This window comes from Sarcophilus harrisii, chromosome 2, assembly GCF_902635505.1.
Source record: "Sarcophilus harrisii chromosome 2, mSarHar1.11, whole genome shotgun sequence".
In the NCBI taxonomy this organism is placed as follows: domain Eukaryota; kingdom Metazoa; phylum Chordata; class Mammalia; order Dasyuromorphia; family Dasyuridae; genus Sarcophilus; species Sarcophilus harrisii.
In genome coordinates, this window is record NC_045427.1 from 310,216,137 (window position 1) to 310,241,719 (window position 25,583).

Genomic DNA, 25,583 nt, shown 5'->3' on the forward strand with positions numbered 1-25,583 from the left:
ACATTCCTCACAACAATACTGTGAAGTAGATATCTCCATATTGAATCTGTGGGATCATTGGATCATAGATTTAAAATTGGAAGGGACCATGGAGGACATATAATTCAGCCTCCTCTGTTTCATGGTTGAGGAAGTTCAGCCAAAAGGGGTAAGTTATTTACCCACTATTGTTTATCTTCAAAAAGATTTGAAGTAAGATGGAATCAAATTTTTTTCTGATTCTAAGTTAATCACTTTACCCACTACACCATGCAATGCAGAGGAAAAGACTATGGTGTGTTTCTCTTGTCAAGAGGGAATTGAGTTAATTTTTTAGGGAAATGAACCCAGTAATTTTCCTCTTTAGGACCCAACTGCTTTAATCATATTCAGAATTTGACTTCTCAAAAATCATTTTAGAAGTTTTGTTTCCTGTTAATATTGGCATCATTGAGATACTTCTTTTTCTTTTCCTACAATATCAGAAATATGAAAAATAGTGAAATTAGAGGATGAAATAATAATTTAATTAATTTGCAATAAAAGCAGTTTTTTTTCTTTTCCGTCAGGATGCCAGTGGTTTATTTACACATGTCTGAAGCTACCTGAGAAATTACATTTTTTCAGATTTTTGGGAGATCAATTGAAAAATGCCATAGAGACTTTTCTACAAAGCTCCATTGTCTAATGGTCTTGTTTTCAGATTAGACTATGGGAGCGATTCCTGTTTGATATATAAAGTTATCAATGTTATTTGTGGTTGTAGAATTAGGTTTTAAAAATTTTACTTTCTTTTTCGTTCTTGTCTTGTGGAAAGATGTTGGAGAAGTCCTCTCACCTCCCTGTGTCTCAGTTGCTCCATTTAAAAGGTCAGATAGTAATATATGCCTCCCAAGGGGACTTTAATAATTAAGAATTTGCCTGTTGGAGGTTTTAAGATTTTTGGAATTAAGGCACAATTTGAAGCTATAAATAAATATAAGATATAATTATTATGAGATTTATGCTTAGGAACCTAGGCTATTGTAAAGATGAAATCATTCTGTGGGTGGTTCTGTTCTTGGGCAATTGTGAGAATCTTACTGTTTTTCTTTCAGCCAGGAAACTTCTCACTCTTAGAGCTAAAATTCTCCCTTTGTCCTTTGAGTGCCCCATGAATCTGAGAGTTGCCATTTGAGAAACATTAAGCTTCAGAAAAATTGGACTGCAGTGTAATACAATAGTGGTCAGAAATTCAGGGCATTCTTGTTAAGTCCTGCTGAAATGATTTTAAAAAAGATGTATTGGGGGCAGCTAGATAACATAGTGGTTAGAGCACCAGCCCTGAAGTCAGGAGTAACTGAGTTCAAATCAGACCTCAGACACTTAACAAACCTCCTAGCCATGTGACCCTGGGCAAGTCACTTAACCCTAATTGTCTCAGGGGGGAAAAAAGATGTCACTTAGGTTTTTGAAAATTTAATTTAATTTTATTTGTCTTACTGATCATCAATATCAAAGTCCACAAGACTTCACAGTCAGAGTTGATGTTGGCAATCAAGAGTTTGCTCTTTGGAGATTTAAGGGAATTGATTTCTTTCTTTCAGTTTTATTGACTGCCAAGATTTGCCAGGTTCTGGTCAATGTTTTCCAACTGCTGAAATGGTTAGAGATTAATTATGTGTTTGGGAAGGAGTAGAGAGGATTATTGATAACTGTATACACTATGCAGATTTACTAAAAGAGATGGCTTTCTCTTCTGTTTCCTTTAGCAGTATCATTAAAAAACAAATAAACAAAACCAACCTTTTGTTATTTGCTAATAGTACAATGTATTTTGTATTCACTATTTTGCAACTATAGGATATCTTAATTTAGTCTTTGAGAAGCATAAAGGTTCAGAAAAATGAGTGGGGATTAGTAATATTGCATATTTATATAGTGCATTAGAGTTTACAACATTCTTTCTTTACAAAATCTCTATGAAGGAGGTATTCTGAGTATTGAGATATATGTGTACATATATATGTATATGTGTACACATACATACACACACACTATAGATCACTTGGATAGAAATAGGAACTCGATAAGTAAAGTTAAGAAAGCAGATTATAATTGCAGCATGAAGGCATGATTGTATTGACAATGGCAGGACTTTAGTTATCCAGACATGAGTTACAGTTCTTTTTTCTCTGCAAAAAGCATAGCATCTAATAACTAATTGTATTGTTTGAATGATGATTTTATCCTTCAAAAGATATGAGAACCAATTAGAAGGAAATTCTATTCTGGATCTGATTCTTATTAAAGAGAAACTGATCACTGGGATGGAAGAGCCATGGAGGGAAGTGATAATTATTCCATCCTAGGATCTGTAATAGAGTAGGAGAGAAAAGTTGGACATTCTCAAAAGTTCACTTTTGATCTGGGGAACAAACAGGATCTGTGAACTAATTTCTTTTACAACCCTATGTAGCTCATTTTTTGCACTTAAAAGTATGCACACCAAAGAAATCCATGGCACCAAAAAAAGGTTGAGAAGTCCAGCTTTAGTGGATTTAGGTGAGGATGTGGTCTGGATTAGAATTGGTTTATGGAAAAGGAATATGGTTTATTCTGCATCTCATTGTTGTAGATTCTCTGTTTTTGCCTCATTGATTTTTCTTTTTATCCTCCCAGCTTCTGATTGAACCACCATGAGTTTCTGTTTTTTTTTTTAATAATAGCTTTTTATGAACCACCATGAGTTCCTGTTTTTTTTAATAATAGCTTTTTATTTTCCAAAATGCATGTAAAGATAGTTTTAAACATTCACCCTTGCAAAACCTTGTATTCCAAATTTTTCTCCCTTTTCCCCCTTCTGTCTCCTCCCTTTCCCCAGATAGCAAGTAATTCAATATAGATTAAACATGTGTAATTTTTCTAAACATATTTCTACATTTATCATACCGCACAAGAAAAAAAATTAAATCAAAAAGAGAAAACAATGAGAAAGAAAAAAAATAAACAACCAAACATTTATTGTTGTTTTTAATTAACAAGAGTTTGGGGCATGTTGGCTTTATCAGAAGCTTGGTCACAGCTCACTGGCTATCTTAATCTTTGGCTGACAGTTTTGCTATTATTCTTCCAGATGTTCAGGATATCCTAACTGGAGCTCAGTAGGCAACAAAATAGACCAAGCATTGAGCCAGAGACTGGATGTTTCTTCATCTGTAAAAGGGGAATAATAATACTTCTATTACTTACTTCCTAGAGTTTTTTATTATTATCAAATGAGATAATAAAGTGCTTTGTAAACCCTGAAGTACTATATAAGCACAAGATTATTGTTGCCAGCATCTGTTTATTCTCTGCTCACTCCATCAATGGAATCCTTACATGTTTTCTTTCTTTAGAAAAAGAATTGATCCAAGACTCCAAGTGATGTTGGCTTTAAACGTAGCTGTTAAGTGGCCCCAGATTCAAAAAATCGAGGGATGCAGGGATGGGGAGCCAAAATAATTGTTAATTAGTGCTTCCAGATCTTGGGGATTTATTCTTCTAAGCCTTTCCTGTTTTGATGACCCAGAGAAATAGTGATCTGGGACATCTTTCTTTTTTCTATCACTCAAAGTATTTTCCAGTCATTAATTTTATGGCCCGCTATATTATTATCGGCTATCTCAGAATCTGTTTTTTAGGTTGAAATTAACTAACTCATAATGTTAGTGGATTCTTCTTTATTGCTCTGAGTTTTCTGACTACACCAGGGATCCCCTCTGTGTCCCAGACCCCTCTGTGGGTCTAATGTGAAGCTCAAAGACTCTTTCTCAGAATCATAATCTATTTTTCTTTTTCTTTCTTTCTCCTTCCCTTCTTCTTTCCCTGTTTTCTCTGTCCCTTCCTTCCTTCGTCTTTTTGTTCCTTTCTCCCTCCTCCCTCCTTCCTTCCCTCTCGCCTTCTTCCTTTCTTCCTTCCTTCCTTCCTTCCTTCCTTCCTTCCTTCCTTCCTTCTTTCCTTCCTTCCTTCTTTCCTTCCTTCCTTCCTTCTTTCCTTCCTTCCTTCCTTTCTTTCTTCCTTTCTTCTTCCCTCTCTCCCTCCCCTCCTTCCCTCCTTCCCTCCTTCTCTCCTTCTTCCCTTCTTTCCATCCCTCCTTCCTCTTTCCCTTTCTCCCTTCCTTCCTTCCCTCCTTTCCTTCCTCCTTTCCTTCCTTCCCTCCTTTCCTTCCTCTCTTCCTCCATTCCCTCCTTCCCTCCTCCTTCCTTTACTCCTTCCCTCCTTCCTTTCTTCCTTCCTTCCTTCCTTCCCTCTGTCCCTCCTTCCTTCCTACCTTCCTTCCTTCCCTCCTTCCCTCCTTCCTTCCCTCTGCCCCTCCTTCCTTCCTCCCTTCCTTCCTTCCCTCCTTTCCTCCTTCCTTCCCTCTTTCCTCCCTTCCTTCCTTCCCTCCTTCCTCTTTCCCTTTCTCCCTTCCTTCCTTCCCTCTTTTCTTTCCTCCTTCCTCCATTCCCTCCTTCCCTCCTCCCTTCCTTTACTCCTTCCCTCCTTCCTTTCTTCCTTCCTTCCTTTTTTTCTTCCTTCCTTCCTTCCTTCCTTCCTTCCTTCCCTCTGTCCCTCCTTCCTTCCTCCCTTCCTTCCTTCCCTCCTTCCCTCCTTCCTTCCCTCTGTCCTTCCTTCCCTCCTTTCCTCCTTCCTTCCCTCTTTCCTCCCTTCCTCCATTCCCTCCTTCCCTCCTTCCCTCCTCCCTTCCTTCTCCTTCCCTCCTTCCTTCCCTTCTTCCTTCCTTCTTTTCTTCCTTCCTTCCTTCCTTCCTTCCTTCCTTCCTTCCTTCCTTCCCTTCTTCCTTCCCTCTGTCCCTCCTTCCTTCCTCCCTTCCTTCCTTCCCTCCTTCCTTCCCTCTGTCCTTCCTTCCCTCCTTTTCTCCTTCCTTCCCTCCTTCCTCTTTCCCTTTCTCCCTTCTTTCCTCCTTTCCTTCCTTCCCTCCTTTCCTTCCTCCCTTCCTCCATTCCCTCCTTCCCTCCTCCCTTCCTTTACTCCTTCCCTCCTTCCTTCCTTCCTTCTTTTCTTCCTTCCTTCCTTCCCTCCTTCCTTCCTTCCTTCCTTCCTTCCTTCCTTCCTTCCTTCTTTCCTTCCTTCCTTCTTTCCTTCCTTCCTTCCTTCTTTCCTTCCTTCCTTCCTTTCTTTCTTCCTTTCTTCTTCCCTCTCTCCCTCCCCTCCTTCCCTCCTTCCCTCCTTCTCTCCTTCTTCCCTTCTTTCCATCCCTCCTTCCTCTTTCCCTTTCTCCCTTCCTTCCTTCCCTCCTTTCCTTCCTTCCTTCCTTCCTTCCCTCCTTCTTTCCTTCCTTCCACCTACAATAAAATATATAAGATTACAAAGAAAATAAGTTGTTTTGAAATATAAATATCAATGTGTAAAACAAGTTCACTCTCAGGCATTGTTTTTTAAAGAGTAAGGGATGTCACTTCTAGGTTCTGTTACTTTATTTCTTGGAGTTATCCTTCATTCCTCTTTAGAGATAATCTCTATTGCTTTCTAACTGTGTGACTGCTTCAAGTCTCAGTTTTTTTCCTCAAAAATTGAAGTGTTGTATAAATGTATTAAACTTTGTTGGTAAGGCTGGCTACTGTATCCATCAATTAATATTTAACTCCTCTATAGCCTAATAAGTAGGTGGTCTTTGAGAACCACTGGGACCACAAAATTCTTCATCCTGTGCTATAGTGATGAGCATCTCTCAGTTTAGCTAAGCTAGTCCTCAGGAAACAGACATACAGAGGCCACCTCTAACATCTTCTATCTTGCTAGAGTAAATTGTTAAATTTTCAATCTGGAAAGTCTGTTTTATTGATTATATAAACTTAAGAGAATAAAGGAGGAAATATTAAAAATATAATGTAGTACTAGTAGCTAGTAAGTGTTTGAGGCTAGATTTGAATTCAGAAAGATGAATCTTCCTACTTCTAGGCTTACCATTCTATCCATTGCACCACCTAGACACTCTTCTATCTTACTTACTAATTGTGTAACCTTGGGCAAATGACAGCCTTTCTGAGCCATGATTTCATAATCAATATTTAAAATTTATTAAATACCTGCTATATGCTAGGCACTGTGCTCTGGAGATAAAAAAAAAAAAAAAAGAAACAAGAGACAGTCTCTGCCCCCAAATTGCTTATAATCTAATGGGGGAGACAACAAACATATGTACAAATGAATTATATGTGGGATAAATAGGAAATAATTAACAGAGGGCAAGTACTAGTATTAAGAGGGGTTGGGAAAGGCTTCCTTTAAAAGATAGAATTCTAATACTTAAAGGAAGCCAGGGTAAAGATGAGAAGGAAGAAGTATCAAGCTTGAGGGACAGTGAGAGAAAATGCTCTAGAAACAGGGTGTCTAGTTCATGGAACAGGCAGGAGGCCATTTTCACTTACTGGAAAAATATTTGGCTAGAAGTAGCAAATGGCAAAGACTTTAAATTAGAAATGGAAGTTATTTAGTTCAACCCCTGAAGCTTGAATTTCCCAAAGAAATGGTCATGTGTAAAAAGACAGGATTGAAATAGTGATCTTGAAAGACCTTTCTGATTCTGTCATTCTGTAATTTATTGTGTAAAGAGACGTTAGGGACAGGAAACAGTACAGGATGGGGGATGGACCAGGGATGGGATCGGGAAGGATTTGATTCCCTTTCAAATCTGGGGCAGCTGTGGTACAGGCCTTACTTCTGGACTCTGAATCAGCCAGAATTGAGTTTGAAAATTGCCTGAGTCATTTAATAGCTGTCTGCTGGGCAAGTCATTTAACTTCTTAGTCTCCATTTTCTCATCCGTAAAATGGGATAAAAACAACCGTTATGTTACTGGGTTGTTGCGAGGTTCAAATAAGATAACATATGTAAAGTATTTTGCAAACATTAAAGCAATATGTAACTACTAAACTGCTATTATTTACCATATGGCTGAATCTGTGTGATAAGCTAGAATAGTACATATCAGGGATGCTTATAGTTTATGATGAGAATAAGGATTCTTGCTGCAGGTAGAGTTGATCCTGTGAACCAGCATGAAAAGGTTTAATAAAGGCAATAGATAAAGGGAGGACAAAGAGTCTCCCTTCCCCCACCTCTGTTCCACAAGTGACAGATGGTTGCTTATGCAGAGAAGGCACTCCCCATCAGCCTAATAATGATGGGTTTTCTTGTGAAATGAAGGACTAGCACTCATCCTTTAAAGAGCCTGTATTTATTGTAATGTTGTTTATTTATTTTCCTTTTGTCCTTAGGGCCAACCAGGAGACTTTCTAATTCTAGGAAATGTTGCAGCTGCTTTATCCAATTACATCATATACCTCTTTTGTCTTTTAACCTTACTTAAAAGTGTTCTTAGATATGATGGAGTGATGGAATGGGCACTCATTTGGAGTCAAAGGAATTGTATTTCCAGAAATACTCTTTACTTAGCTATGGAACCTCTCTGAACCTCACTTTCCTCACCTGCATCAATGACTAAGCATTTATTAAGCATCTACTATGTGCTAGGCACTTAAAATATAAAGACAAAAATGAAAGTTACTATTCCCAAAGAATTTACACTCTATGAGAGAAAACAGTAAATGTAAATCATTATAAGCTGATTTTGATGGGGAAGACACTAGTAAATCAGGAAAATCTTCAAATAGCAGGTGGCACAAGAAAAAGGAATATATTCAAGATATGGGTACTGTCAGTACAAGAATGTGGAAATAGTGTGTGAAATGGAGCAACTTTTAATAAGGTTGGAAAGATAGAATGGGGCCAGTTTGTGAAGGGTTTCAAATATCAATCAGAGTTTTTAGAGGTAATAGGGAGCCACTGGAACTTACTGAGTAAGGAAATGGCATGTTCAGCCTTTAGGAAAATCTTGACAACTATGTGAGAGTTTGATTAAGAGAAGAGAGAGACTTAAGCAGGGCAGCTCACACAGTAGTCCAGCTGAAAAGTGATGAAGATCTGAATGGAGATTGGTAGCTGTGTGATAAGAGATAAGAGGACTGATGATAGATATATTGTGGAGTCAGAAACAATAAGATCTGGCATCTGATTGGCTATATAGTGCAAATGGAAGTGAGAATGCTGCCAAGGTTGCCTTCTCTTGTTTTCTTTAAGGCTAGTTTCTTGGTCATCATGATTTCAACAGCATTGGGTTTCAAAGTTATTTTGTTCTATTTGCAAAATTGTGCTCCTGGTTCTGACTTTACCACATACTTCTTATTTGTTCTATCATAGTAATATTATATTTACCTTCATGTAACACAATTTATTTAGCCATTCTCCAGTTGATGGACATTTCTTTAAATATTTTGGTGTATGTGGGGCTTTTTTGTCATTGATCCTTTTGGGTGTATGTGGTGTATATATAGTATGGGTCAGTGTGCTTGGGTGTATATATGGATTTCACTAGCAGTGAAATCTTTGGATTGAAAGATAAGGGCATATCATCACTTCCTTCAGATAATTCTGAAATACTTTCCAAAATGGTCAGATTACTTCACAGTTCCATCAGTTGGATCTATGGGCCAATTTTTCTACAACTCTTCCAGAACTGGTTATTCTCATCTTTGTCATTTTATTGGGTATAAAGTAAAACTTCAGTGCTTTTTCAATGTGCATTTCTCTTATTGTTAATGATTTAAGAGCAATCTTTCATATGTTTCTTAATAGCTTACAATTTTTATTTTGAGAAACTTTTGCTCCTTCCTATCCTTTGGTTCTTTGTCTACTGGGGAATGGATTTTCCTATTAATGTTGCATGTTTTTGCTTAGCATCCTCCTCTCTTCTTCCCCCTCCCCCCTAGATATCCTACCCAGTTCTGTCTCTCATATCCTCAGAACTAATCAGATGGGAAAGCTGATCTATTTTATGGCTCCACTGGACTCTCATTCAACTGATAATTAAAATGCTTTTGCTTCAAGAAGAGGATAATATATTTCTTCCCCTCCTCCCTTCACCTCTGATGCTGAGGTCAGAGAGAATGTATGATATATGGTTATATCTTCTTTGCTTCTTTCCATTCCCACCCCCTGTCCTTCTAGCCCAAGGCACATTTTGATTGCAGATATGTTTTTTTTCTGGAGTGTAGAATTTTGAGGGTGAGTAGCTCAGTCTTTATGGGTTTTCAAACTTTTGACTCTCTCATAGAAGAGAGACTAGAGGTACTGATTATTAGTAAGTAGAGAATACTGCTGCTTTGTCAACATTTCCTTCTCATTTGTCTCAGCACCCTCATTTCCTGCAGATTCCCTAGTACAGGTTTTCCACCCCATCTAGTCTAACCTGCTTGAGCCTTGTAAGTAATTTTTATTATTCAGTTGTTTCAGCCATGACTGTCTCTTCGAAACCCTATCTGATCTTTTCTTGGGCAAAGATACTGGAGTTTGTCCTTTTCTACTCCAGCTTATTTTACAGATGAGGAAACTGAGGCAAACATATTAAGTGACTTGCCCAGGACCATACAGCTAGGAAGTATCTAAGGCCAAATTTGAACTCAGGTCTTCCAGACTCAGTACCCAGCACTCTATCCAATGTACCACCCAGCTGCCCTTGTAGATAATAGGCACTTCATAAATATTGTACTTACTCTTTCTTTTTCCTGAGGGAGTATAGTAGAGTGGCTGCATACTGGCTGCAGGTTCTGCCTCTGTGTGACCATGGATAAACAACTTCATTCTCCTATCAATTTTCTAAAATTTTAAGTCCCAAATGAATTGTTAGTTTGCTTTGATGGAAAGAGTTTCCAAACCAGTATTTCTCTGCATTGGTGAAATCCCAGGTATGGAACATTCTCTCTTCTCCTCCTCCTATGTATTATATACATATATCTCTATATTATATACCTATATCTACATATTATAGATAAAATTGTTATATATAAGTATATATGCATATATATAATTGCACACATGCATACATATACATATACAAATTGTATATTGCATATATGTACTTACATATATTTATTTTATTTCTCTATATGAGGTTTATCACTCATCCAAAATATTTATTTTATGTAATGCTTGTGCAATACAACACAACAAACATGTATTAAGTATTTACTTTGTACTAGGTACTATGCTAAGTGCTGGGGATAAGAATAAGAGAAAGATAGTCTTGCCCTTGAGGACCTTACAGTCTAATAGGAAAAGACAACATATAAAAGGAAGTAAAAAGAAAGGTACTGGGCTAAGTGCTTTATAAATCTTATTTCAGGCAAAAAGATAGTTTCAAGGAACTTGAGTTCTCATATGGGAGGCAACGTGAAGACAACTTTGTACAAATAAACTATGCACAATAAATTCAAGTTAAGCAATGGAGGGAAGGGGAATTAGGAAAGGCTTTCTGTAGAAATTAGGGCTTGAAAGAAACCAGAGATGATAGGAGACAGAGATGAGGTTGGACAGTATCTTAGGCTGGGTACACAGCCAGTTCTCTGAGGAAGAGCAAGAAGGCCAATTTGGTTCTATCTCCAAGAAGAAGGAGAATAATATATAAAATTATTGATTTGGAGATTTGGAAGACACCTTAGAGACCAATTAATACAATTTTCTTATTTTAAAAATTAGGCCCCAGCAAGGTTAAGTGATTGCCTGAGGGCACACAGGTAGTAAGTTTCAGAGCCAAGATTTGCATCTACGTCCTCTGACTCCAAAGCCCATCCTCATTCCCTCATGCTTTTTTGATTATCTTCCACTAAAATCACAGAATAGCCACAGAATTGTAGGACTGAAGCTGGAAGGGACTTCAGAGATCATCCCCTTGAGTCCTTTCATTTTATAGATGAGAAAACAGGTCCTGGGAGGTTAAGTGCCCAAAGTCATTGAGGCATGGATATGTCACTTTTTTCTCAAAGGACATGCCATGGAGCACAATCTCTGTCAGTTCTTACCAAGATGCAAGGTACAGGCTTGCTTGATAGCAAACATGTGTTTGTCATTAAGGATCTGTGATGACCGTGTATTTTAAAATCAGCCGGAGTCAGGAATTCAGGTTAGGGGAAAATCGTCAATCTTTATTCTCAGTGAAGAAAGATTGGAGGTGGAAGAGAATGGTCAATAGCAATGTGTGCGGCTGAGTCAAGAAGCTAGCTAGACCAGAAGCCACATGACCAGCAGCTACCAGCATAGAACCCAGGCCCAATCTCTCCCAGCCTCTCTTCCTGTCTCTCTGCCTCCACCCACCAAAATCGTCATTTCCTATACAACACATCAGGACTTGCACGGAGAATGGGCGGGGGCCATTCTTTATCCAAGCATATATATTAATAGAGTATAGTCCAATTACTATTTAGCCTTGTGTGCTTCGGACCTCAGTGCATCAACTCAAACCTCAGCCCATTACATCTCCCGCTTTCTTTTGTTTTAGAGCACAGGTGGTCATGCCATCCCTGACTCCTCAGGGAGGTCAGAACCCCCAAGGGGAGGTGATCATACCCTCCCTGTAGAGAATCCAATGATTCCTGAGAAGGATCAGCTTTGATTAGTTCAGAGAGGCTCTCAAAGGACATCTTCCATGCTATAAAGTAGAGTCCTTGGGTTCTTTATGAGTCCTTAAAGGTAAAGTATTAAAGAAAATATTGTTGATAAAATATTTGATTTTAATTGTTTGGATTTTCCTTTCCTCTTATTTCCTTAGATTATCAATTTCTTGACAGCAGGAACCATAATTCTTCCATATTTCCCCCATACCCCATCCATATAATGATACAGTGTTCCATTCACACTAGCTTAAATGCTTCATGAGAATATCAAAGGCCTGAAATTCTGCTCTTGTTTGTAGTGTCTGTTTTTGCATGAGTTCAGAACCTTTATGTTGATAGAATCTTATAGTTACTATGTTCCTTAATTTTAACAAAAATAATTTGTTTGTCGAGTTTATGTAATTGCTATGGAAAATAAAAATGTTTAGTTAAAACATAGTTCTTTGGAGACACAGCGTTGGTAAAATGAGAGAATAGTTGTTTAAACTATTTAAGTATTTCTGATCCAAATACTTAAGAAAAGATATGTGGTAGATTTAATATATAACATAAGTCAGAAATATTGCATAAGGTAAAAACAACAAAAGTATTGTGAAATAATATTGAAGAGCCAAAATATTCAGTTGGCTCTTAATGTTACCACCTCAAAGTCAAGGCAAGTAACCCTGAAGACTTGTGCTTCTGAGTAGGTTATGTTGCCCTTCATTTCTCTTCCCATTCCAACATTCATTGAGCTTGAAATCCTTCTTACTCCACAAGGGGCAGCAGTCAGTCAGTGAGAATTTATTAAGCATTATGTGCCAGGGTCTGTGGGGAAGATAATATGTAAATAACTAGGTATACACAAGCAATATCAAGAATATATGCCTGGTAATTTGGAAAGGGAGATAATAGGCATTGATTTAGCTCAGTTAAGTCAAAGAAAGAAAGAATTAAAAGAGAGAAAATAGGCCATCCAGAACTATTTAATAGGATATGGAACTTCCATGACTGAAGGAAAGAGAACTGATAAACTCAGTTGGGACCTGATTCTTCACTATAAGATATATTCTGGCAGGGTCCTAATCTGACTCCTCACAAACTCTTATGTGAGGAAGGATACTTAGGCTTTTGGTATAGAAAGGGGAAGAGCCAAAGATTGAGGAAGGAAATTAGAGGCATGTTAAAATGGAAAAAAAAAAAAAAAAAAAAAAGAGAGAGAAAAGAAAATATTGAGTAAAATCCTAATTCACAAGCATGCAAAACGAGGATGAGTCTAATAAAGACAGAAGGAAGAAAAAGAAAATAGATGTTAGGACACTGAACAAGCATTAAACTCTAAAGAAAAATGAATCAAAACAAGAATTTAGTAGACTCCCAAGAAATTATAGAACAATAGCAAGATTCAAAATATAGAATGGTGAGGGAGATGAGAAATGGGAAAGCAGAAGAATTTAGGAATCAAATTAGATCAGAAATCAGGACTTTCAACATAGTATTGAAAATACCACAATACAAAGTTTAGGACATGTGATAATCTCTCTAAAGAAGAAATTCCAAGAAAGAGAATAACAAATTTAAAACAAAAAATTCGTAAATAGAAGAAACTTTGGGAGAAATAAAAAGACCACTTGAATTCTATATAGGCTCAAAAGAGTGACATTAAAAACAGGATTCTGCAGAAATAAGAAGACTATGAAAAGTAAAAAATGCTAAATATAATACCTCAGGAAATAACAGAAGAACTTTTGAACATCAACAACAAAAGAGTGATCTATCAAACCCACAAATCATAGCCAGAGAAAACCCCATACTTGAAAGTCCAAGTCATATAGTCATAATTTCAATTATATCAAAAAATTTTTATAACTTGCCAGGAAAAAACCCAAACAACAATCTAGTTGCTAACAAAGGGAACAAAACCAACCTTAGTTCAAATATACTTGCAGGTAAATTCTATTTAAAGTTTAAAGAACAATTAACATCCATGCTACACACATTATTCTCAGGTAAAAAAGAAAATGTTCTACCAAAATCTTTTTAGATTCAAATTTAGTTCTACTCTCTAAACAAGGGAAGGATAAAGCATAGAAAGAGAACAAAAAGATCAGTGTCAACAATAAGTATTGATATAGAATTTTTATATAAAATTTTAGAAAAAAGGCTATGGTAATATAGCTAGAAAATTACTGACTATGATCATATTAGATTTATACCTGAGATATGGCTCAACATTAGAAAATGTTAACATAATAAATTATATTAAAAACAAAATATCTCAAACCATATAATTATAACAATAGAAAAAACACTTAACAAAATATTCATTTATGCTAAAAGTTCTAAAGGACATGAAGCATAGGAAGTCATTTTTTTGTATGATGAAAAGCACATACATATAAAACCAAAAGTTCACATTATTTCAGTAGGGAAATGCTAAAAGGTTTCTCAATAAATACAAGAACAAAGCAAGGATCCCCTTTTCCCCAATACTGTTTTAGGTAGCTGTAAAAAATGTTGGTTTTAGTGATAAGAAATGAAAAGCCTTAAACATTGTCAAGAAAGAGACAAACTTAACCCGAGAAGCAAACGATAGTATTATTTCCTTTAAGTCCCTCAATATAAGCAAAGGGACTGAGTTAAGTAAAAAGTTCAGGAAAATAGTAGAATATCAAATAAATCCATAAAAATGGTCAGCTATATAGTTAAAACAAAATCCAGGAATAAATCTCCCCAAAATCATGCAAGACATTTAAATACAATTAAAAAGCATTCTTTAAAGAAATACAGGATGTCAAATAATTGGAGAGATATTTATACCTCATGATTGGTTTGAGGCAATGTTTTAAAATGAACATTACTATCTACATTCATTCACAAATTTAGAGCTATGACAATCTAACTACCAGGATGAATAAAGCTAGACAAAATAACAAAACTCTTTTGGAGGAACAAAATTTCTAGAATATCAATGGAAATAATTTTAAAAGAAGGAATTATGAAGGAATAGTGCTTCTAGTTCTTGTATATGCTTTTTTTAATTTCTAAAATTAAATTTTATTGCTATCTATTGTTTTTATATCCCTTAATGAATTAAAGAGGAATAAAGTTTAGCAAAACTTAACAATATATTGAAAAATACTAACCCATAATCATCCAATTTTCAAAGAAGATGAGGAAAATATTTTCTCATCTTCATGTTTTATTATAAATAAGAAATCATTCAAATGGTATGTTACTGATGAAAACAATAGAAAAGTAGACTAGTAAAAGAACTAAATAATCAAGAAATAGATACATTTGATTCTTAATCTAGTGTCTAATACACCTGAGAACACAAACTACTTTGAGGAAAACTCATTATTTGACCAGAAATGTGGGAAGCCCTGGATATCAATTTGACAAAAAATAGTAGGTTTAGACCAGATCCCCATTTTTACATAAACAACAATAGGTTCCAAATGGATACTCTATTGAAAGGTCTCATAAGAATAACCTGGAGGAAAATGAATCAAGAGAGAATCAAAAGAATCACCACTATGGCTAAAGAGAGAATTTTATGTAAAAGAACAAGGAATAGAAATTACAAAACACACAACAGACAATTCTGATTATTGTAAATCGAAAAGATTTTGTGCAAGCAAAATTGGTGAAGTTTTGATTTAAAATAAAAGGAAATGATTTGTAAGGGAAAAAATCTTTGCATCAAATACCTCTTATAATTTGACATAAATATAAAGGACCACAGGCATCTTGGAATAGTGCATAGGGGTGGCCTCAGAGCCAAGAAGACCTGAATTTAAGACCATATTAACTGTATGGCCCTGAATGAGTTGCTTATCCTTTTAAGACTTGAAGCAGTTCTCTAATACTATGTTACAGATGAACTTGCCTCTAGTTCTTGTAGAGAGAAGTCTGTTATAATTATATAAAAACAATACATGTATAATTCCATATCATATAACTGTATTATAAATATCTATTATATATAACTATGTGCAGTTATATATAATATAAAATATAATACAATGCATATAATTGTTTTATTATTATTTACATGAAATTAATTGTATGGTCACATTAATAAGTATTAATTATAATTAACATGAAATTATATGATATATTATGATTTCTTAGGATTACTTATGTTAATAAAGTTCAATTATTAATATGAAATTATATTATATATTATATTATAATATATTATTAGCAATATAAAATTAATTATATGATCACTTATATTAATATAGAATCATATAATTAATTTCATGTTGATAATATAATTTTCTATAATATTTGAATATAATTATGCATACATGTGTATATTACTGTACTATATAAATCTATATTATATATAAAATTATAAATATACAGTTATAACTATGTTTAACTATTTTATATAACAGCATGATTATAGTTATAATTATATATTTAAACAGTTACAACATAGTTATGTATTGCTATAACTATATGCATATATGTATATGTGTATGTATATACACCTCCGGCTCATTTTGCAGATGAGGAAATTGAGGAAAATGGGTTAAGGGACTTGCCCAAAATCACATAGCTATTATATATCTGAGACTGGATTCAAACTCAGCTCTTCTTGATTCCAGACTCATTATAGCCTTTCTAGAATGTTACTTAGCTGAAAGTCCTGAAGGTGAATATAGGATGGAAATGAATGAAAAATTATTTCATCAAGGACTTTCTCTTTGCCAGTTATTGTGCTAAGTGCTGAGGATACACTGTGGCTTTAGCTACTGTATTACTTAGTTGCCCCTATACATGTGTAGTGATATAGATAATAGTTTATATGTATATATGTATAGTTATTCATGGTTTTATATGTCTATACATGTGTTCTGTGGTTTTATATGTATAAATATATCCATATATGTATGCAACAGCTATACATGTATAGTATATGTATGATATGGTTATAGAATTTCCTTTATTAATGAACTATAAATCCAGTCCCTGCCCTTTATTTTTATATAGAACCAAGAGCTATTCCTCAACAGATAAGTGGTCAAAGAACTTGAAAATACTTCTCAAAAGAAGAGTTATAAGCTATTAATCATATAAAAGTTGGTTCTGAGTATTAATAAGAAGCATGCAAATAAAAAACAATTCTGAGATTTTATGTTATACCCAGCCAGTTGTCAAAGATGACAACAGATGGAAGCAGTTGATGTTGGAGAGATTGTGGAAGACAAGTAATACTCTACTGATGGAATGATTAATTTATTCAACTATTCTGGGTTATAGAACATAGCTACTGATATCCCATCCCTTCCAACTCTAGATTTTGTGATTATTTAAAAGTGATTTGGAATTAGATTTTTGTTTTTCTTATTGTTTTTTAAGTGACAGTGAAGCATGATTATGCTTTTTGTCTCAGAGATCCCACTAGTCAGCATGTACTCTTTGGAAGTAAAAGACAGAAAAAAAGGTCCCATATATACCAAAATGTTTGTAGAAGTGCTTTTTATGTCAGCAAAGAATGGGACTTAAAGTAGGTGCCCAGTGATTGAGAACTAGTTAAATAAATTCTATTTAGGACATGACTACCGTGGAATTTCTATAAGAAGAATGCGAAGAATTTAGAAAGCATAGGAAGACTTTTATGGACTGATGAAATAAGTAGAACCAGGAAGATGATATACAAAATAAAAATGGAGAGAACAATAAAATGAAGCTGAACCATTTTTAAATGTTTTTGTCTCAAGTAAGAATTAAGAAAATGCATTTCTTTTCTTTTGTTGTTGAAAGGGAAAGAGAAGAGAAATGTTGGAACTGAATACTGCATTTGCTGTCAGACTCTGTGTATGTGTTAGTTTTGCTGGTATTTTTCCCTCTCTTTAAAAAAAAACAAAACAAAAACACTTTGTCCCAAGGGATAGTTTTCTGGGTAGAAAAAGAGGAGGAGGAATATATTCTGAAATAAATGTGATATAATAAGAAAAGGCAAAAATAAAAATTTTAAAAAGACAACACAGTTCTTGTCCTTATGTAACTTGCAACTATAAAGGGATAAGATCAACACAGATAGCTGTTATATGCAATATTATGTGATTAACCAATTATTTAAAGAAAAACATTGTTATTTCTTAAAAGGAAGGGTTTTATTGACTGGGAACCAACAAAGGCTTCAAATTGAATTTGGCTTTAAAATATAAAATGTGATTCAGTAAATAAAGAAGGAAAATAAGGATATTTCAGACATGGGAAGCAGTCAGAGTATAAGTATGCCTATTTGTAAGGCAGAGAGAAGTCTAGTTTGGCTGAAATATAGCAAATAGAGAAAAGTAAAATGAAAGTAAGCTGGAAAGGCACCGGAGTAGAGAGCCTTGAATGCCAAACAAAGAGTTTCAACTTTATCTATAGATAGCAAGGAACTTATATAAATCCATTTCATGATCCTCAGTCCGGAGAATCAATTTTACTTTGTGCCAGTTTCAAAAGTTGTGGGTTTTTTTGTTTTTTTGAAGTCTGATGCTTGCCTAAAGAAGCTAAGTCTTAGTTAACTCATTATGAAAGAATGGATAGAATATTGACCTCAGAGGCAAGGAGATCTGAGTTCAAGTTCTGCTTCTGACACAGACTTGCTATGTGACCTTGAACAAGAATCAAAGGTGTAGGAAGTTCTCTGTTGACTATAAGTAATAAAGAAGGTATTAGAAGGAAAGGAACGGGCAGGGAATATAGCAACTGGTATGTGTCAGGCACTGTGTTATGTATTTTACAGATATCTCATTTGATCCTTAAAACAATACTGGAAGGGTAAGTGTTATTCTCATTCCCATTTTACAGATGGGAAAACTGAGGCAAACAATGGTTAATAGATTCACACAGCTAGTAAATATCTGATGACACATTTAAACTCAGTTTTTTCTGACTCTGGGCCCAGCACCTATTGTACCTAAGAATTTCCTGTATCTTGATATAACAATTCCTTCCCCTCTAGGAGGAAAATCAGGCCCTTGGACTATTTTAGAACCAGGTAAGATTTTGAAACTTGAATTTTTTTTCTTCTGGATACTCTCAATTCCCCAAATCTTTAAACTGCTTAATGTCTAAGAGTAAAGAAGGGATAGTGATAGGAAGAAACTTGCAGGCCCTTATTTTTTTGTTCTGCCCCAGAGGCCTGAACTAGAAACAATCAGTGGAAGTCCAGATTTAGGGTTGATAAAAGGAAAAACACCTAATAGTGAAGAACATCCTAATGATTATAACACAATAGAACAGTGTGTTTCGTGTGGTAGTGAATCCCTCTTTACTTAGAGATCTAGAAAGGGTTACATAACTGCCTGTCTGGTGGGTTGAAAAAGGGATCCTTGCTCAGTTTTGAGTTGGACTTAGAGGGCCTTTGAGATCCTGTCTCCTTCTGTTATACCTTTCATTCTTTCTAACTGTGGTTTTATTCTTCTTGAAGATTCAGAATGTACCACTCACAGAACTTAAAATTCTAATATTTGGACTTAGAGCCTAGTCATTTTACAAATTAAGAATCTTTGGGTATAGAGAGAAGAGAAATAACTTGCCCAGCTCACATAGGAAACTAAGTTTCCTGACTTTTTTATATTTTTTCCATTATGCCATGGAAAAAAATCATTATATCCTTTATAGAATGTTACATTTAGCTTAAAGTCCTGAAGATGAATGTAGGATGGATGAATGAATGAATGAATGAAAGATTATTTATCAAGGATTTTCTTTTTGCCAGTTATTGTACTAAGTGATAAGTGCTAAAAAAGCAGACAGCTTGCTCTAATGGAGCATATCTCTTTGTGGTTGGGGGAGATAACACATGTTGGGGAATAGTGATCAGGAGAGTCAACTTTGGAAAGTTACTGGGATGGTGAGTGGGGCTGAAGGGAATAGATTAATACACATCTTCCTCAAATAATGGCAGAGTTTGATTGTTCGTGGTTTCAGAACTGGGGGGAAGCCAGAATGGTATTGTAGGCACAAGGACAAGGACTATTGAAAAGACTGTTGAGAAAATAGAGGGGGAGCAGGCAGGTGTAAGTCTGCTTGAAATGGTGAACCAATCAACAAGCATATTACTCAGTGCTAGGCACTGTGAACACAAAAGAGAAAAAAGATAGTCCCTTGTCTAAGGGATGTACACCCTAATGGGGGAAGAAAACCTATAAATTAAAAAAGGGGTGAAGGAATTGATGAAGCTACCTGGCCCACAGTCATGGTAGAGAAGTCCAGAGTTCAGCCAGGTATGAATTGAAGATCAGGCTGGTCTGGGCTCTGGGAGGAGCCATGCACTCAGAGGGAAAGGCCATAGGAGAAGACAGGACTTCCACTGTGGGAATTACAGGGTCTCAGTGAACTTACAGCAGGAATAAATTTCTGGGGCAGATTTTAGCCTCGTGAGAAATTAAGGCCTATGGAATGGAAGTTCAGGAGATAAAAGAGTTAAATTTCCAAGGCATGTTTGTGGTCCCTAAAAAGAACATACCATTCAAGGAAAGGGTGTGTGACCACTTGGTACAGATGTCAAGTGTACAACCCTATTCAAAAGTAACAATGAGTTGTTCCTGGTTGACTGAAGCTAACATTTCATTCTCCAGCCATCCCTCCCTCCTGCCCCCCACCTCCTTTTTTTAGAGCTTCACTGATTCTTTTTAAATTACAGTTATTTCTGGATCTGCTTCCCTCCCCCATCTCTTCACCAACCAGGAAACCTTCCCTTGTAATAAAGAAAAGCAGTTACAGAAATCCAACCCAAAACATGTGTCAGCCTAAGCAACGTTCTTCACCCCTAGTCCATCCCCATCCCTTTTTCCTCAGTATCTTTAAGAATAGGAAAGAGATACATTTCTCTCCTTGCTTTATACTCAAGCCAAGATAGGCCATAAAGCATTTGTGCCAGTACCATTTTAAATGACAGTGTGGGATGAGTAATGGGGCAAACAAGAAACTCAAGTGCAGAAGTTCATTGCTGTAACCCTCAAGTAAAATGGCTTGTAAATCTCTATCGTGGAAAGTATCCATGGAAACCGCCAGTATCTTCATCTGTAACTTGTGTCTTCTGTAACCTGGCTGCTTCCTTCCCTGGACATTCCCGGCTGATTTAACCTGACAAAGGAGAATAATCACATTAAACTATCTTTAAAATGATCAGGAAGAATCACCAATGCAAATCAATTTTAGGTCCTTTTTAAATAGGAAATGCTGTGCAAGCAAATCTTGGTCATGATAGTGGGAGGAAACAGTGGTGAGGATGATCCAAAAATAATTTTTCTTTGGCACTGACATAGTTATTTTCTTCTTTGCAGCAGATTTAACCTTCCTAATTATGTTTTGATTAGTTTAATAGTAAAATTAGCTCATCTTTCCATTACAAATACCAGTTGATGACAAGAGAATGTAGCTCTGTAGCATGCTGTAGGTGGCAGAAGGAAACCAACTAAGGATTTAAAATCTATCATTGGTAATGTTACCATCGATAATTCATTATATCTTGTGCTATTTTTATTGATCATAATATGAACAATAGTGTTTCTATTATCTTCATAAAATCTTCTCATATTTTCTATTTTAACAGCATTTTCTTTTTCCAAATACATGCAAAGATAGCTTTTAACTTATTTCAGATTTTTCTTCCTCTCCTTCTCTCTTCTCCCTTCCCAAAACAACAAACAATCCAATATAGCTTATACATATGCAGTTCTTCTAAACATATTTCCATATTCTTCATGCTGTGCAAGAAAATCAGATCAAAAGGGAAAATAAAAGCATAAGAAAGGATCTAAAAAACAAGCAAATCACCACAACAATAAAAAGTGAAAATACTATGCTTTGGTCCCCATTCAATCGCCATAGATTGAATCTCTCTTGATGAGGATGACAATTTTCATTCTAAATCTATTGGAATTGGCCTGAATTATCTTTTTGTTTAAATGAGCCACATCTGTTAGAGTTGATCATTACATAATTTTATTTCTATGTACAATGTTCTGCTCACATCACTTAGCATCAGTTCAATAACTCTCTCCAGGTCTTGAAGTCATCCTGTTGATTGTTTCTTAGAGAATAATTATATCCCATAATCTTCATATATTATAACTTATTTATCCCTTTCCCAGCTGATGGACACACACTCAATTTCCAGTTCCTTGCCTCTATAAAAAGGACTGCTACATACAGATACTTTTTTGCATGTGTGTCCTTTTCCTTCTTTTATGATGTCTTTGAGATGTAGACCTAGTAGAGGCACTGGTGGATCAAAGGGTATAAACAGCTTTATAGCCCTTTGGGCATAGTTCCAAAATGCTCTTCAGAATGTTAGAATCATTTCATATTCCACCAATAATGCATTAGTGTCCCAGTTTTCCCACATCCCTTCCAAAATTCATCAGTGAATTGATCCCTCAGAGTTGTCTCAATTTGCATTTCTTTAATCAATAATGAAAATCCTCTCATATAAGAGCAAGATGGGGACCTTATTCAGCTATTTTAACCTTCTCTGTGTCGGACCCCTTCTCAGAAAAATGCTTTTAAATGCATAAAATAAAACACAAATGATTACAAAGAAAACAAATAGTATTGAAATACAGGTATCAAAATATTTTTTAAAATCTTCAGGGACCATATTAAGAACCCCTCCCTGAGCTAATCCAGCCCCTTTTAATTTGTGCATGAGGAAATTGAGGTTAAGGGAAATTTGTTGATTTCCCTGAAGTCAATTAGCTAGTAAATAGTAGAAATGGAACTTTAAGCCAAGTTTTCTCTACTTATTACTGGGTGTGTGTGTGTGTGTGTGTGTGTGTGTGTGTGTGTGTGTTTAAATTTGGAGGCAATTAGGGTTAAGTGACTTGTCTGGAATCAAACAGTTAGTAAATATCTGAGGTCAAAATTGAACTCATGTCTTCCTGATTGGTGCTCTATCCATTGTACACCTACCTGTCCCCAGTGTTTCTTTCTTTTTTTTTCTTTCAAAAAAATATTATATTAGTCTTCTCTAAGATTAAGCTATCATAACAACCTTTATGGTAAATCTTTTCACAAGTCACCTGCCTCCTTTCCTTCTTGTTTTTGCTTATAATATTCACTATGACTGGACTTTTCTCTGTGTCCTGAAATTGTATCAATGTCTTTAAAGGCGATGAATCCTGAAATGCCTGGCCATGTAGGTTCTGATTTTAGTGAAATTTTAAAAGCCTTAAAGGTGGCAAAATCCCTTTTCCTTAGTCCACTTTCCCAAATATGCCACAAGAGGTTCAAATTCCAATTCCATGTTTAACATCCTAGCTTTCTCTTTTGGAGATATCCCTTCTCTTAAAACCAATCCTTTCCCATTTCTTCTATTCATTCATTTTCACTCAATGTGTACATCCCCACATCCCAAGTTACCTCTACTACCAATCTGCACAAAACTCAGCTTCTTCCTGATGTATCCAGTAAACTATCCAATACTAGGCTTTTCCTCATCCTTCATACACCCTCTCTCCTTCTGTCCTGTTTCTCAAACTTAAGAGGATTAAAGTCAAATTGGCAAATTTGAGAAGTACAGTGTTTCAGAGAGAACTTGAGCTGCTAAAATTTTTTGAGCTTAACATTTTACAAATCCTTTTGTAAACTGCAATGACATTATATAAAACTTGTTGATAAAGTTTTTTTAAACTAGCTAGTTTGGTACTGTTTTGTGGAGGACCTTTAGAATAGATACCTAAGCAATGTGATTTGAGGGAAGATAAAATCCAAGAGGAGACAATTTGTGACTTTAAAAAAAAAAACCCATAGCTTTCATTTGTTAATAAAATGGAAGTTCATGGTTTGTTTTGTTGTTTGACCCAATAATATTTGGCACAATGATATTCTGTTTCATTTATATACGCTACCAAACTCTTGACAGAGAGGAGATGGACTCAAGAATGAAACACATTTTTTTAAACTTTTATTTTATTTTCAATTTTGAATTGTCTTCCTCCTCTTTCCCTACTTTTTGGGAAAGCAAGAAAAACAAAAATCCATTATAAATATGAATAGTGAACAAAACATATCTCTGCATTAGCTATGTCCAAAAAAATATGCTTCAGTATGTACTCTGAGTCTATCAGTTCTCTATCTGAAGATATATAGCATATTTTATCAGGAGTTCTCTGGAATGGACACACATTTTTGAATATTTTATTACAAGTATTTTTTTCTTTATTTTTTCCTGTGTTTAGAGGAGGTGTGAATGACAGAAAAATACTTATCAACTTAAAAAATAATTTTTGAAAAAGGAACTACTCAAGTTGCAATAATATCTAGAATGTACATTTGGGAATTCCCTCCACATGCATATAAACAAAACCAAAAGTAATGACCTTTGCCTAAATTTCAGGCTGCCCAATAATGTGATAAAAGACATCCCCCAAGAAGTTTCAAAAGAAACTGGATACTATGTGTCCAAGAGATTATTCCCAAATTAGAACAATCAGTCTTTCAACAAGAATTTACTAATTTCCTGCTACTTTATAGATATGTGCTGCAAGTGGAGACAAGAAGTTGACCATGATAGAGCCTGCACACAGTATTGTGGGGATCTAGTAACACACTCCTATCTCAAGTGCTTGTTAATGACTTGTGTATGTACTTATTGTCTAGGATGCTACGAGTGTGAAATTTCAAGCTTTCCAGCATAGTTACAGATGTGTACCATTGGTATCACTGCATTAAGTGAGGCTATGAATAAGAATTATTGACTTTGCTTGTATGCAAGTCTTGTTAACTCATTCCACAGGGTGAGATTGCAACAGAAAATGCAACAGAATGCTTAGTGCAGAGGAATTGTGTAAAGAAAGTGACTAAAATACCTAAAATACTGACAGCAATCAGAAACACCGCCCATTCTCATTCCACCTAAGGTTTAGATTCCTGTGACTCCAAGAACTGCAGAGTTGCTTAGGTGTGGAGGAGTGGTTTATTTAAATATCTGTACATACCTTCATTGGCACTTGCAGGCTGCAACCCAGCAATGGACAAACTTGTCTCTCTGGAATAGATTGTATATTCTGGGTGGGGTCGAGTCCATGACTGAAGAAATATTTGCTCGTCATTAATAACTGAAATAGTGCAGTTACTGTGAACATTTACACCAATGGTGTTCTGGTAATTGATGATAAACAAGATGGTTCTGGATAAATAGAGAAAAAGCATTCATGGGTCTGGTCTCTAGATTAAAGTGAGGCATTGAATACTCAGCCTCAGAATCAAGCCTAGAGTTAAGGGTTATTTACACAGACCATCAGTACCAAGGAATATCCTCCTCTCACCGAGTGTGACAATATAATTATCTGTATTTTGGTTGGATTTAAGAAACCCTGTCAGCAATCAGAGAAATCCCCTTCAACTCTGTAAAAATTGGAAAGAAGAACCATCTACGGAGTTATTACATTTCATAGCATTCATTTTTTACTTTTGTTGTTGTAATCATTGTATATATTATTTTCCTGAATATGTTTGCTTCACTTTGCATCAATTCATATATATTTTTCATGTTTCTTGGTATTCATCTTATCAGTTTTTTTTAAAGCATAGCAATTTTTCATTACATCAATATAACACAATTTGTTTAGCCATTTACCATTGAGGGGCAACCACTTTGCTTCTTGTTCTTTACTACCATAAAAAGTGCTACTATAAATATTTTGTTGTAGATAGGGTCTTTTTGTCACTGATCACCTTAGGGTATATTTGATATGAAATCTCTGGGTCAAAAGAGGAGTCTGGGTATTTTAGTCACTTTCTTTGCATAATTCCAAATTGCTCTACAGTACAGTGGGACCAATTCACAGATTCACCAGCAATGTATTATTGTGTCATCTTTCCATAAGTTTTCTAAGATAGATTCCTTTTGTCATTTTTGCTAATTTTCTGAGTATGAGGTGAAACTGTAGTTATTCTGATTCACATTTCTCATATTATTATTAGTGATTTGGAGCATTCTTTCATAGGGTTACTAATAGTTTGCAATTCTTATTTTGAGAGCTATTTGTTCGTATCCTTTGACCGCTCACCTACAGGGGAATGGCTTTTCGTCTTACATATCTCATTAGTTGCTTATATTATGTGTTATATATAACTTGGGTTTTAGGGGCTTGGCTTACAGAAATATTTGATATAATGGTCTTTTTTCAA

General features: G+C 35.4%; 1 protein-coding gene across 5 annotated transcripts in view; it reads left to right on the plus strand.

The window, feature by feature from the left end:
* The window catches only part of MAP3K9 (mitogen-activated protein kinase kinase kinase 9), a 168,957-nt gene that overhangs the window by 65,750 nt on the left and 77,624 nt on the right, over positions 1–25,583 (plus strand). The window lies entirely within an intron of this gene.